Genomic DNA, 14,914 nt, shown 5'->3' on the forward strand with positions numbered 1-14,914 from the left:
TATTTTTACCTTTCTGTACTCAACTCTGGAAAACTGACAAGACAACAAAGGTGTCAAACAAAAATCATTTAAAATGTAACTCACACAATGCACTGTAAGTACACTTCAGCTGGAACTCCCTGCACCCCAGGACTCATGGTGCTCGGCGTCCCTCTTCTTTCTTCCCAAGGAGTATGTCCCTTTGGATACCACCTAATCCTTGGCCATTCCTTCCTACCACTACTCTGGTTTGGGCATGATCTCCTCATGCTAAAAGGTGGCTGGGCTGAGGAGCACTTACTTTTTGGGCAGATCATTCCCTGGTCAGGATCACCAGGTAACCAGAGAGCAGCTTGTGCTGGCCAGAAGAAGTGACTGCTCTCCCAGATGGAAATGAGCACACAAAACCAGAAAATCCAGCTCAGTTCTCTCAGGACCTGTTTGTTAAATTACAGACCCCATCTCCAGAAAGGCTGGAGTGACCTTCCCAGGTCCCTCCAGGAAGGCAGGGTACTCCTGGAGGTGTACCAGCAGCCACACAGGAGGAACAGGCAGCGCCAGGAGGGTGTCCTGAGGGGACAGCCTGTGTCCTACCAAGAGGCACAACTCTGCCCCTTCCACACGTGCTGGCCACTCCATAACAGAAAATCCCTTGTCCTAGGGTGACGTTATGATGCTTGTATCCCCATTCATGTGTTCTGTTTATGCTGGATATTCTGTTCTGTGCCTTCAAAACTGGCTCTGAAGAGCGAATGTTTTGTTTTGTTATCAGCCTGCTCCCCATGACTGGAGGGACGCAGAGACGGGGCAGTACATAGTGCTGCTTCTGCTTTTTGCTTGGCTTTTGCTTTGCACTTGCTTCTGCTTTGCTCCTGCTTTGCTCTTGCTTTTTGCTTCTGCTCATTAGTTAGTTTAGCTAAGCAGTCCGAATTTTTCCCTGGACTGTTTTTCCTTTTCCTTTTTTAGAACCACTCAAACCTGCTCTGGACTGGGACCTGGGAACACCAAGAGTTTGCACCTTGTGGCTGCAGCAGCTGCCCCAGCACCAGAGGGACTGATAACAGAGCAACCACCCCCAGGAGAGATTTTCTGAATCTGTCATCCTTTTCAGAGCAGTGAAAGAGTGGTGTCACCCAGTATTGTTCATTGGTGTGCTGGGGGGTGCTGTGCCTGTGAAATAAACAGATTCTTTCCACTTCTCTCTGAGGAATCCTTACTGAACTGGTTGGAAGAGGGGGCCATGTGGGTTTGCTTTCTGGAATTTTTCTCCTAAATTTGCCCTAAACCAGGACATCCCTATTAGCAAAAGCAAATCCATCTTTTCGTGAGAGCACGGCTGCTGCTGGCCTCTCAAAGCGCTACGTGTGCATGTGCTGCGTGCCCGAGTACGTGCTGTGTCAGAAATGGTTATGAGAGAAATTGATGAAATTATGCACAATGTTAGGAGCTTCCAGGAGAGAAACAGCAATGTTTACAAATGCATAAGATGAGATTTCATCAGAAAAAAACTATGTGGATATGGGATCTTGCTTCATTCCACATTAAAAGCACGTGTGTCCCACTGTTGGATCCAATACACTTACAGGCAATAGACCTCACTCAAAATTAATTTAGCTGCCTGGCCTACAGAGTACGTGCATGAAAATTTATGGTGTGCCTCATCTTTTCCTGAATGTACATGATAAGGCTTACCTACTCCTTAAGGTTATTATGAGAACATTTTAATCTGATTGAATTTAATTCAGTGCTTTCGTGCCACTTACCTACAGCTTTAAGAGTGAAATGGATACATCATTTTATTCCAAGTAGCAGAGTTGTTCACACAGAACCACATCCTCCAGACACAGGTACAGACAATTCCCATAAATATTAGATTATTCAGGAACATAACAGCATGCAAGAATGGAGTCTAAAATTTGTCCTGGTGCCTAGTCTGTAGATTAGTATTTGTTGGACACTGATACTTATTATTCATTGCTTTTGTTTTTGAGTTCTGTTTCTTTAATAGCCTGATTTATTTTGCACAGTCGTCCCCCATCTCATGGAATAATTTGTCTTTTCTGAAAGGGATCACGTGCTAAATTCTTTTTCTTTGTTTCTTTTTAGTATTGTACCGTTATATTTTAAAATTTCAAATAAAAGCATGACTGGATTAAAAGACAGCTAAATTACGCCTACATGGATACTAATAGGCAGCCTCTAAAGTCTTAGCCAGTCGCCTCACCAAAACACAAAGCATATGGGAGAGAAGGGGGCCTAAAACTGAAAAATAGCAATTCTGTGCTTGGATTGTTTAGTCTGTGTGGTTGAGGGAACATGAGACTAGGGATAGGAGGGCAAGCATTGGAAGCCTAGTGCAACTATTTGGATACATAACGATGTTAAAGGACCCCCACCTGCATGTGTAGATCAATGTGGTATGCATTTAGACCTCTGCTCTTCTAAAAGTTTCTATTTCTCTTTGTTTCCTGTATATCTGTACATCTAAAAATTCCAGGACCTTGTGCAACATAATTGCATCCACAGCCTTGTGTGGAAGACTGAACAGCCTTACTCCTAGAAGGAGACCACACCGGAGACCACTAAGAGCTCAGAGGTGCTTATAAATTATGGTCTTTCCAAGGCCCTGTAGGGTGCAACAAGCCATGCAAAAGGAGTTGTACAAAGTGGGAATGGCTGCAAGAGCCCCTCCACCTCACTGAGCCCATTTGCAAAAGGGAAATGCATACAGCATTGACACCCAGCCTGCTCCATGCTGAAACACTCACACAACTGGATCACTCATGCTTCCCAGTTTGTGCATTTTACTGAGGGACAATTATAGCTGAAAAACGGTGACATTTTTCACAACTGCAATTTGCTATTTTTCTGCTTTCATTTCTACTCAGGCAGATAAAGTAAAAACACTTTCCAGAGCCCACATTTCTTTGCCCTGACACATATTGTGGTATGTTGATGAAAAGACAACAGTTTTCTTTGTCCTTGCTCTGCTCCCAGAGCAAGCATTCAAAACTGAGTTATCTTATCTGAGGGGAATACAGAAAGGACTGAGAAATGATGGTGCAACATGAAGTGATCTGATTTCCAGAGGAGAAGCAGCCCTCCACCCGCTGTGCTGTTCCATTGCTGCCGAGCAGTACATCAGACAGCCAGTAAGAAAGCGTGGCAATTACAATGTGTTTCTCCCTGGTAGATCATAAAGGGATTGTCCCAGATGGGTAAATATATCCTATGCTCACCAGGAAACACAACTGAACAGAATCTGGAATCATTTCAGTCTGGGAAGTAAGGATGTCTTGCAGACAAAACACTGCTGAGCATCCCCAGAAAGCTGGGTACCAAGACCTGATTGTAAGACCTGAGATTAAAATGTAGATTATTTTTTAAATGCACATTAATTTTAATTCCTCAAGGTGGAGTAACATTTTTCTGTATGCCTAATAAATATTTCTTAAAGATGCTTGGTTGTATAAGAGGGCTTTGATCCCCAGGTCCCCAGTTTTATCCCCAAGTCCCTTCACTAGGTTCACAGACAGGATTTTGTGGTAAGTAAGGCAAAATTTTTCTCTTGCATTTCACAGATGTGGTGAAAAGTTAGTAATTTCTTGCTTAAATCATTGAAAAACATATTTCACCCCAAAGTAGGGAGTTGACTAAAGCAGCTCAGAAAATTAGAAGCTAGTGAAAACAACAGATTACCATAGAGAAAGCTACACAACATAACAACTCCAATTCAGGAGAAGCCTTTGCTTAAGTTCAACAGTTCCTTAAGCTTCAGTTTCTGAATGTATGTGATAAGATTATTTGAGTTGAAATAATTATAAAAACTTATGTGGGTTAATGTTCATTGAATGCAGATCCAGCCTGCAAAAATTTCTTACAATGCCAGGGCCTTTCCAAACAGATGTTTTATTTTAGTTTTACAAAACCAAGCTGTTTAATCTTGTGACACAATCTACAGTTCAGACATAAAAGGATTTGGCATAGATGCATATATATATGTGTATGTGTTTGGATGTGTATATATATATATATATATATATATATATATATGAGTAGACCTTAAGATATACCTTAAGTATTTTAACACTAATATTCAGATGCAGTAGATAAATAGTAACAGAATACAGTGTAGTTTGTATGATAAACTGTACCCCATTCTACCTAGCATTTCCTCAGCTGCAGCGATTTATTAAGTGTCCTTCACCAGCAGATAAATATTTCTTTACAAACAGCTTATAAAACTTCTCTTGTTAACAGATCTCTCCAAGTGTTAAATGCCACCATATCTCTGAGATGCCACTCCCTCTATCATTATAATAAAATATTTTTTTGCCTGTGGATGTTTTGAATTGTCTTTCTGTGTCCAAGTCTCTGAGACTGTTTAGACAAGTAATGGTTCTTTCAACTTCAGCAGCAAGTGACTGCACCATTAAATAAAGCCCTTCTGTTTAGCAAGAGGTCAGGTTAGACCACGGATCCCTTGGTGTTACCATCACAGAGAGGAAAAGGAGCCTGAGTACCTAGAACATAAATTCAAGGTATGAAAAGAGAGGACGCAAAGTACAGAAGCAAAGGACTCCACTCCTAAAGTCCATGTTGGACTACTGCAATGAAGGCAAATTTGCTTGACACTTAGACCATGGAAATGTGCCCATTCCCACCCTCATTCATACCTTCTTGGAGGCAAGATGCAAAGCCTACAAAATATTAAAACTTCAGACTTTGAAAATGAACACTTAAAGCCACTTCAGGCCCAAAACAGATCTGAACCAGCATCAAGGAAGCATAAAAGTGGGTTAAAGAAACCCAGTTGTTCATTTAGCATAAAGGATTACAACATTGGCATTGTTTTCTAAAACTAACATTTGCATAGAGAATTTTTCGTTCCATGTCAAATGTGAAAAATTTTAAATGCAGCCCATCACAACTCATGCTCAAGCCTGGACTGTTGCCACTTTTCCTACTACAGTAGTAATGCTTTTAACTTTCATAAGTTAAAACACAGACAAGCACCAATACAACAACAGAGAAAGCTGAGGACAGAGCCTCCTTTCTGTTGCAAACAAACATATCAAGAATATTTTTTGCTATTCTACCATATTAGACACTACCAAAAATTTATACAACAGCCTCAGGGAACATCTCCTCCTTTCCTTTTTGTGGGAATGAATCCTCCTTCTCTGCTTGCAAATTATTTTAGAAACATTTAATTTGTGAATATTTAAATTTTTCACGAGTACACCTTTCAAAGCGAGATTCCGATAAGTTTTGCAAGAAATAAGTATGTCTGTGAGATTTATGATTACGGCAAGGCCCACAGAAATTAAATGAGATAACGAGCATAATGCTAGTTCATGGCTGAGCTAGTACTGGAACTTGAGAGTCCTGCTTCTGAGTTCTCTGATGTTAGGTTGTGTGGATTTGAAAAGATAGACATCTTGGACTCCCAGAGGAAAGTGCTCCAGACGAAATCAATCACTGTCAGAAGTGGGTGAGATTCCACTGAAGTCATGCCAAGGGTGAGTTGAGCAATTCGTCTTCAAAGAAGTTCATTGCATCTTATCTCCAGGAAGATATTAATGATATTAATGGCACATTTATGCAATGTAAGTTTCAACATGCAAATTATTAAGAGATTTCTTCTAGTTGTTTGCACTTGCTTTCAGACTGAGCTATAAAGGGTTTGTCACTAGCCCTAGAACCTTCCCCACTTCTGTTGAAATCAGAGGCGAAATTCCCACTGACTGCAGTACAAAACTTCTGAACTGTATAAACTTGGACAAAACCTGGAACAACCTGGTACTTGGTGATAGTGTTTTGCTGAGAAGTTGAAGAAATAACAAGTAAAAGGATAAATATTGTCATCATCAAGAATCGCGGAATCAGTCACAGAATGGGTATGGCTGGAAGGGAGCACAGTGGGTCATCTGTGTTGGCAAAATGTCATGCATCTCTTTGTTCCTGGGATATCACACTAGGAACCATTCCCAGTGCTTACATCTAAGGCATTGAGCCAGTGAACAAGGAATGCACAGCTCTTCAGAGCAAGCTTCTACACTGTTAACATGCCCAAAACCCAAGCACAAGCACGTCAAATAAGGCTTGGGATGTTCACAAATAGTACAGACTCATGTCAGACAGTAACAAAATGAGTAACAACAGTTTGGTAATGGCTGACCATGAAAGCAATCGAATCATGTAAGCAATCAAATTAATTTCTTTCAAGTTCTTGGTTTCCCAATCTTAATGTTCAAGTGAGAGAGAGCCTGAGAGTAGTGGAGCACATTGCAGAGGGCCCTTTACATCCAACCATCCGTACTCCTCTTCCCCTCCTCCCATATTCCTTGGAGGTGTTAGCCCACAGGAATGTGAACCCTGTGGCATTGCCAGAAACCATTAGCCATGTTATTGTCTACATTCATAATATACAATTATAAAAATAGGCATAGCTAGAGAAAGACATTTTACAATTTTTAAGTGAAATGTCAGGTCCCATTCACTGCATATGTCTCTCTGTGCCCCTATGGAAGAATGAAAATCCGCAAGACGTGTGGATATGAACTTCACCCCTTCCTCTTCTTTCTAAAAAGTTTCATTCATCACAGGCAGCTCGCTCCCATGTCACACGCAACAATGCTCAGAAGAAAATTCTGCTCCCAGGACATGCATCAACGCAGTCTCATCAACTAGCTGCTCACTTTGACCACATCAGCTTCCTCCAGATTTGGGAGAGACCAAAATGAAAGCAGCAGCAGCAGCTGTCTGCGCCTTGATTCACAATGGAGGCAACCTCTGTAAAAGTCTCCTTTAAAAATATCTCAGGGAGTCTACCACATTTGTATGACGACCAGAGAAATCTTTGTGTATACGCCTTCGTGTCAGACAATTACTACCAAATGTACTTTTTCTTCCTGTAATGTGATGGGAAACAGTTTCAGTAATTAAAGAGCGGGCTGAAGGGGATATTTTTAGTAACCTGATAGCTTTACAATCGCTGAATTATCTGCCAGGAGTAAGTCGCACACACGTGTGGTTATAATTGGAGTAGCTGCGATTACTCCAATGGGAAAAACAGTTCCACAGGTCACCTGCACATGGAGTGTTTATTTGTGCACACAAGTGTCCAGCAGAGAAACAGCAGTGTAAGGGTCAGCACACCTTGGCTACCTGCTCCATGGTGCACATGTTTGCTCTCTGTTTCCCTCCTGGAGCATCCCACACACACAGCCCCATACCACACGAGGCAATGCAGGTGTGAGTATGTCCCTTTTGCCAGGTGTGTTTTATAACTCTCCACAGGTCCGTGATCCCTGCTGGTGCAAGGCCAGGAAGCAGTGCAAAGGGAAGGGGCTGAAAGGAGGGCTGGGAAAGGGGTGCTGGAGCTCCCAGGACCACAAACAGTGGATGGGATGAAAGGCTTGTGTCCTGCTGCTATTCCTTCCATTGTGGGAAGAAAACGTACCTCTGTGTGCTGTTTGCCACAAGATAATTGCAACTTTGTCCAAACACAAAAGCCACGAAAGGAGGGATGACCAGGACAGTGATTGTCCCCCTCTACTCGTCACTGGTGAGGCCACACCTCAAGTCCTGTGTCTGGTTCCAGGCCCTTCAATACAAAAAAGACATTGAGGCGCTGGTGCACATCCAGAGAAGATGGTGAAGGGTCTGGAGAGCAAGTCCCACAACAAGCTGCTCAGAGAGCTGGGGTTCTTGACCAGGAGAAGACAGGGCTCAGGGAAGACCACATCTCTCTCTACAGTTATCTGAAGGGAGGATGTAGCCAGGTGGGGATCAGCCTCTTCTCCCAGGCCACCAGCGGAAAGATGAGAGGACATAGACAGCCTCATCCTGCACCAGGGAAGCTTCTGGTCGGACATCAGAAAGACTTTCCTCATGGAGAAGGTTGTTAAGCATTGGAATAGGGGGTGGTGGAGTCATCGTCCTTGGAATGGACGATGGAAGGAACAACTGGATGTGGCATTTGGTAGTGATGAGTCGAAAGTTGGACTCAATGACCTCAGAGGTCTTTTCCAACCAAATTGATTCTGTGATCCTCTGGACACAGAGGCTATGCAACTGCTTGGCACAGTTGCCTGTGAGAGGCAAAAAGCCAAAAGGGGACAGAGCAGCCCTCTGCTACTCTGAGCAGTTACTCACTCACTCTTTTCTAAACCCTAAATAGCATCAGCCACAAAAAACACAGACCTGTCTTACAAAACCCTGGCTGTTATATTCCTGCTTCTTGTACCAAGCACAGACATAGGAGAGGAAAGAAATCAGCTAGAATTCATCTGGTTGGTGCCTTCCTTTCCTCCTTCTCTATTCCTTTTATTACCTAAAATACCTGTAATTTAGCCACTGGTCTGAGAAACTTGGAGCTTCTCTCCAAGAAGATGCTGGTAATACTTTCTTAGTAGATAAAGAGTTTTTCAACAGAACCTGGCAGCTTTTAGGTAACTTATAGAACCCCTTACAGCTGCACACAGAATTGTCTGGGAAGGCTGCAGTTTTATTCAGGCAGTCAGCAAGCTGGCTGGCTGCATATAGACTTGAAGCCCATATGCATGGATAATGCATTATCCAGATGTTTCAAAGACTTTATGCATATAGAAAATAGACATATTTTATACATATATACATACTGTATATGTACATACATCACCCATACAAATATATGCATATAACACACATTTTACATTGGTAAGTAGATGGAAATGATGGAAGGAATTCAGAACTTACTGCAGTTGATTGGGAATACCCTGAGACAATGTATATACAGGCTGTCCTGTATAAGTTATGGAGACTTCCACCTTGGAGATATTCAAAAGCCATCTGAATACAGCCTTGGGCAACTGGCTCTGGGTGTCCCTGCTTGAGCAGAGAAGCTGGACCAGAGGAACAGTAGAGGTCCTTTCCAACCTCAACCATTCTGTGATATTTCTTATTGAAAGCCATATTCATGTCATTCTATCTGCATATGAGCTCTCACCCAAGTTACAGTTCTTACTGTACAAACATTCCTTTTAGCTGGTGACATTATTCACAGATTAGCTACTTTTTCCCACTGTTAGGGCAACTGAGGCCCTGAGAAAGCGAGTGGCTTGCACCAGCTTTGCACATCAAACCAGAGCAGAGGCTTGCCCCAGGCTTCTGTTCCACATCAGCTGCCAAGACTAGAAATCATCTCTCCAAGACTTCTTGTTGTTTCCTTCTTCTCCTCCTCCTTACTTGCAAACTACTTCGGAAACAAATGCTTTTACATTTCTTTGGAGTCAACTGTGCCCTTGGTGGCCATGCTGACACCTTCAGTATGTCATTGCTGAAAGTGTTGGTTAGGCCCCTTTGGGATGGAGCTTTGATAAAATACACTTGTGCTTGAACATATGAGTGGTTTTGAGAGCCTGAGTTTAAAATTCAGTGAATGCTTTGAACAAAAGTCAACTTTGTAACTGAGCAAAGAAAAATTGCCTGCAGCCTGGGTATGTCTGAGATATCTGCAGAACACCAGGACTGTCAGAGCTGCGAGGCAAGATCAAGATTGAAAGTGGCTGCTGCAACATCACACTGAGAATTAACCAACCTTAGCACAAGAACGAGACTGGATACAAGTCGACCAAAGCTCTGCTGCAAAACCCCAGGAGCACTGTAAAACATATACTTTCAATTTAAATATTTTCAATTTCTGTTTGGCCATTTGTGTATCTAATGAACATTGCAAGAGACCCATCACCAAATACAAACACTGAACAAAACCATGAAAGAAAATTTCCCACCTGCTTCCTCAAGGCAACACTCAAGTTCTACCCAGCCCAGCTGGCCACTTGGCTCAGATGTGGTCAGGAGGGCAGGAGGGCTTCCTTCTCCCCTCACTAGGGAACAGCTCTATTTTTAACAGGGCTGCCTGGAACAGATTCAGCTTCCTACTCTTTGTCCCTCCCCTGCTACAAAAGTTTGCCAAGTGAAATGAAGACCACGGGCAGTGCTCTGTAAGGGATGAAAATCCCATTTCCCAAAGGATGTTATTAACCTGGAGAAGCATTGGTCCCAAAAGAGCTACAAGGAGAATAAAAACTAGGAAAGTAGCTCCCAGGTGCATTAGATGCTACTCGAGACTTTTAAACACAAGCTTGTCGGATCACATTACTGTATTTTTCAGTCTGGAAATGAAATATCTGCTTCTTTAGATAGTTTATACATAATTGCCAAAATTTCCATTTTCTCAAAGAAATTAATCAAAATCAAAGTTCAATTTCAGTCTGACAAAATTTAAGTAGTAATGAACAACACTCTACAAGCATTTAATTTTTTCCAGAAGTTTTCCTTTGTCTTCAGCAATCAGAATCATTATTTCTCTGATCCATTGCACAGCTCTTCAGAGCAAGAAGATATAAGAAGGTCATTTTTTACCCAGATTGCAACAGATTTTCAATCTGCTGGTTTAGCTGTTTGAGGTGGTTTACTTTCCCTTAAGTCACAACATCACTAAGCCACTGTGCAAGCAACGGGAGGTTCAAACAACATTTATGAAGACATTTTTGCCACACCCATTTTCATGGTATTTGAGTGCCATGAATGGATGGCAGTGCTGCAGAGGGTTAGGATGGCTGCCTGTATGCTGGGTGAAGAAACACCTTTGGCCCCTGTTTGCTGTGCTTCCAGATGAATGTCACCAACATATGAGCACTGGGTGTTCCAGTTGGTGTTTCCAACAGCCTCTCCCAAGGACTGATCCACCCCTCACTCTGGTCAATGGCAAGACCCCAGCCAAGCTCACTGGGAGCTGGACATGGCTCTCAAGCTCTGCTTACAGCAACAGCACCATGAAATTTGTGGTTGTAGCAAAGTAATTCTACAGAGAAGCTCCTCTTTGCCTCTGAATCGTCAAATCAAAATCACATTTTAAATGCCAGAAGTGAGTGGGGAAACAAGAAGGAGAGAGCTAATTTTATGAAAAGCCACTGGCTAAGTTTGAGCTCTTTACATCTTTCTTTGATTTTTTCTGTCTGGGATGGCCCTAGCTCTGCAGGGTCTACTCTTACATCATTTTATACCTTTATTTCCATCTACTTCTTAAACCATTCTAGAAAAACTTTAAAAAACCCCTTATATGGATAACCAACCTCATTTCTGTGAAACCATCAAGTCTATTCTAGCAGATGGGCTCTGTGTTTTCATGTGCATGCACATCTCTTTGTGTATCTGAAAAAAAAAAAGAGAAAAGAGCCTATAGACAGTGGCCACAATAACTTCATTTTACTATGCTTGGTCTATACTTCCTATGTTTGCTTCCAGGCAACAGACTTTAACACGTGCACTGTGTCTTGGATGACTAAAATAAATTCATTTCCAAAACACACTTATCAGATTAGTTATCTACCTATACAGGGAAAAGCAATAAAGGATAGACCTCTGAGGTAATCTGCTCCACCTCAGAGCCCTAGTTTCCAGGACAGACTTACCACAGGTACATGTTTGACAAAACTAAACCCAGATTCAGCATCCCTTAAAGCAACCATAAAATTCCACTGTCTTCAATAGCTGCAATGAAGAAAAAAATTTCTGGTAGGGGAAAGTCAAGTAGTCTGCATAATTTGGGAGCCAAACATTTAGGAAATATTGCCAGAGGTTCTTTCAATTACTTTTTAAACAAAGAATAAGGAAAAAAATCAGCAGCTTAAACACCTTATTCTAAATATTTAAAACCAGTAGAGGAAGTAATGGATAAATCCCATTTCTGCTATACCCCCTAAAGTATGGCATTTTCAGTTCAGAAAGAAGGAAGAAACAAACCAATTACCATTTCTTTCAAATCGTCAAACAGATTAACTTCTTCCCCAAGCAGCTGAAGCCAAAATAAGAAGCCGCATAGTGAATATTTCTCTCTATCAAACAGTCTTCAGGCTTATCTTGTGGCTTCTAGCTCAAGCTGGATGTGTAAAAAAACTTCTCCCTACTTATTTTGATTATTTTGCCATGGGCAATTCACAGAAATCTGACAGACGCTTGATTCTTTGCGAATTAGTCACTCCACTCCTTTTCAATAAATCTTTACGTCCCTTCTTTTTAAAAACATAATATAGCCATTAGTAAATCCTAGCTGTGCTGCCCCATCCTATTCTTCTCCATAGCATAAAGTGTCCCACACACTCGCTGCCTCCATTCTTTCCCATCCTCTCCCTCTTTCAAGCATCTTTCACCACCAGATTGGCATTGGCTGCCAGCCAACCAGTCGGCACTTTACCTAGACAAGTGCTATGCTGATATGCCTAGATCTTTGAAGTGTCACACAACAAGTCCAACAAGTTAGTTTTCCTCCTATTTTAATACTTTTTGCAGAGGGCCTCAGTCACAAAATACATTTCCCATCAGGTTTGGGGTTTGGCTTTTTTCTTTCAAAACTGCTCCTTTCTGTGAAAACTTCTGCTGGCGATTTCCTTTTTGAAATGCTTTGACCTCTATGGTATTTTTGAGAATATGCATGAGAAATGCCTTTGTGAATGATATTGCATTATACCTAAATTAGGTATACACCCCAGGAGCTCCAGTTCAGAAAGTCATGGTTGGATTGGTTAATGCCATTTTTAATGAGAACTGATGTGACATGCTGCCTAGATCAAAGTGCAGAGAGCTGTTATTTGTCACTGCTTCCCATTACAGCACATTTTGAAGAGGGACACGGCAATGAAACAAGTAGGACTGGGTATATTTAAAGAAAAATAACATGCATTGGGCTGATAAAATACATAGCCTTAAAATGACAAAAAATCAAGGGGAAAAATGAAGACAAGAAAAAACAAAGTATAGTTTGTGCTGTCTTTTGTAAGTTCTCACATATCTGAACTCACTGGGTATTGATTTCATTTTGTTTCATTATCACATCTGAAGCTGCACTGATAGTAAACCACAAGCAGAGCCCAATTTACAAAGTTGTCCAGTGGAGCAGTGAAGGCATTGCCCTTTCCTCTTACGAAAAGCTGTTTGCTGCCATAGAGGCCTGTCACTTCCCAAGGGAGAAACCATGACCTTCTGGGATAACTGCCTTTTGTAAGAATTGTTTTTTTGCAGGCAATTCTCAGTCTCATCTTTTTGCAAATTATTATGTTGCTCGATGGGGGGATGGTAAAACAGAATGTGCCTATAAGAAGCCTCTCCTTTTGGATGTTGCTGCTTTTAAGCAATTACATTCAAAACCCCTAATCTTTCATCACTGCTTACAGTGACACTGGCCTGCCTTTTATATCCAGGTAAATAGCAAAAGTTACATTAGGAGACTTCCTACATGTCATATTACCCATGTGTACGCCAAACACATGAGACTCTTCAGACTGCCTTCTTCCACCAGGCAGGATCCCTTAGTAATAACCTGCTCAACCAACAATCCACTTTCCCACACACATCACCTTTCCCTTCTCCTTCTAACACCCATTTGCACACCCAGCATCATGTTACTGATAACCCTGAGTTATCAGTGACTTCTCTTAGGGGAGGCAACCAGCAGACACAGGTCTGAAGTACATCACAGGTCCTCAACATTCAGAAATGCAGACGTTTGTACTGTATTTTGAGTAGATATTGTTGTTTTCCTTGCTCATTGTATCTGACTCATTTACTGAACTTGCAGATAAAGCAAAATTACTTGGGTGTCTCTGCTATTGCACGATTGTTACAAGTGGCAAAATCAGAATTTTGACCTGGATACACAACACTTTTTCCCAATGCTGTGTCTATAGCATGAATCACCTCCCTTCACACGCTTGCCTGACAAACACCTCTGTCGCAACTACAAGAGAAGACGATGAGCAACCAACGTGGGGTAAAGGCATTTTACAGCCTTACCCAGTGTTACTTGATCGTGTGCATGGACACCTGTGTCTTGGAGGACGCTGCCTTTCTCTGTCCATGTCTATCCAGGTCATTGGGAGGATATCTGATCACTACAGGCTTGTACAGACCACCACCAAGTGCTCTGGAAACCACCCCTTCGGGATGGAAAGACATTTGTGTGAAGGCACAAGTGTAACCCTGGGAATCCAAGGCACCAGAGCACTGACTGACTCACCACTTACTTGCTTCTGTCTCAGTTTCCTCCCTATATAACTGAGGAAAATTAAGTTTATTCTTCCCTCTCAAGGGACTTGGAAGGAATCAACATTGTTTGTATTTCTTTTAAAGCATGCAGCGTGTAAACACTTTAGCTGTTCAAAACGTAGTTATGTTGATTTTCTCAACATTTCCTCCAATTTGTTACACATTCTTTGCCATGAGGCCCTACTGCTGAGCCGACAGGACCAAACATAAACTGGAAAATATGACATCCCTATCCAGAGGACATCACAAATGAAAGTCCCGTGATTAAACTCAGGCACGAGTCACTCATAGGTACATTAAGTCCATGCGTGTTTGCATGACCAGGGCCCAAGACTAGAGAAAAAAGCAAAATTAGTCAACAAGAGACATGGGGGAATGCGTGCAGGAGAGTGCAGCACCAAAAGTATCACTGACACGCATCTTTAGTTTATAAAACGCCGGATTTACAAGGAAAGCAGTAACTACACCGAGGTTTCCTTTCGAAGAGAGGACGCACACCAACTTTCTTTCTCTCCAGCTTACGGTCGCGACGGCGAAGTCGCGCTTGGCATCCCTGGGGAAGAGAGATTCCTGCCGGCCCCGGGAGCCGCAGCCCAGCCGGTACCTCCGTGCCCGCAGCCGCGGGAGGACGGAGCAGCCCCGCTCTCTCTCTCACGGGATCCCCAGCCTGTCCCGTGCCCATCCCAGCCGATGGCAAAGCCCCGGGTGCTCGCACAGCGCGGTGTCCGCTCCGCGCCGCCCCCGCCCCGCGGATCCGCCCGGCGGTCCCGGCGCCCCTTCCCCCGCCGTGGGAGCGAGCGCTGTCCGGCGCTGCCGCCGGCCCAGCGGCGGGGCCGCCCCCTCC

General features: G+C 42.8%; 1 long non-coding RNA gene across 3 annotated transcripts in view; it reads right to left on the bottom strand.

The window, feature by feature from the left end:
• The window catches only part of LOC113459237 (uncharacterized), a 37,537-nt gene that overhangs the window by 21,694 nt on the left and 929 nt on the right, over positions 1-14,914 (bottom strand). For 2 of the 3 annotated variants that reach the window (XR_012581970.1, XR_012581968.1), the window contains exon 2: positions 11,103-11,181. This is a non-coding gene — a long non-coding RNA (uncharacterized LOC113459237). Of the gene's footprint in view, positions 1-11,102; positions 11,182-14,592; positions 14,896-14,914 lie in introns of those variants that run through there. The other variant, XR_012581969.1, reaches the window with a different exon arrangement.

Source organism: Zonotrichia albicollis, chromosome 1 (genome assembly GCF_047830755.1).
Source record: "Zonotrichia albicollis isolate bZonAlb1 chromosome 1, bZonAlb1.hap1, whole genome shotgun sequence".
NCBI lineage: Eukaryota > Metazoa > Chordata > Aves > Passeriformes > Passerellidae > Zonotrichia > Zonotrichia albicollis.